Source organism: Fragaria vesca, linkage group LG4 (genome assembly GCF_000184155.1).
Source record: "Fragaria vesca subsp. vesca linkage group LG4, FraVesHawaii_1.0, whole genome shotgun sequence".
Classification (NCBI taxonomy): domain Eukaryota; kingdom Viridiplantae; phylum Streptophyta; class Magnoliopsida; order Rosales; family Rosaceae; genus Fragaria; species Fragaria vesca.
The window spans coordinates 19218705-19219738 of NC_020494.1; positions in this window are offsets into that span (position 1 = coordinate 19218705).

Below are 1034 nucleotides of genomic sequence, written 5' to 3' on the forward strand. Positions count from 1 at the left end.
TCTTTTATCAGTTGGAACTTGATTCGGATAGATGGCAAGGTTGTGATTCATCTCAATTGGTGTCTCAACAGGTTTGCAGTCAAGCATTCCGGTCTCAGCTAACAAGTCAAGTACATACTTCGTTGGGATAAGAATCCCCGTCTTTGACCTTGCAACTTCAATTCCGAGAAATACTTCAACTGTCTAAGGTCCTTCATCTCAAACTCTTTTGAAAGGTACTTCTGTAGAGCCTCCATCTCTTTTGGGTCGTCTCCTGTAACAATCATATCATCAACATACACAATCAGAGCGGTGATCTTCCCCTGACTACGTTTGATGAACAAAGTGTGATCTGAGTTGCTTTGTCGATAACCAAATGTCTTCATTGATTTGGAGAATCTTCCAAACCAAGCTCTAGGAGACTGCTTCAAACCATACAGAGACTTCTTCAACTTACAAACCTTTCCAACATCGCAAGGTCTACATTTGATTCCTGGGGGCATATCCATATACACCTCTTCTTCCAAGTTTCCATTGAGGAAAGCATTCTTCACATCAAACTGTCGTAGAGGCCAATCTTTAGTTGCCGCAAGTGAAATCAAGATTCGAACAGTGTTGATTTTTGCTACAGGCGCAAACGTTTCTTCATAATCAATCCCATAACACTGGGTGTACCCTTTGGCAACTAATCTGGCTTTATACCTGTCAATGCTCCCATCGGCTTTAAGTTTAACCGTAAATACCCAACGACATCCAACAGTCTTCTTTCCAATAGGTTTATGAATAACATCCCAGGTCGAGTTCTTTTGCAAGGCTTCTAGTTCTTCATTCATCGCTTGAGTCCACTTAGGATCCGCCATTGCATCCTGTACAGTATTAGAAATAGAAACACTGGATAATTGATTAATGACAAGAGCATGTGACCCAGCCAACCTATGGTTAGACATATAATTAGCTATAGGATATTTAGCTTTGGCTTTGATGTCTGGTTCATATTGTTTCTTTGGAATACCCTTGGTAACCCTCTGGGACTTCCTAGTTACAATATTATCTAT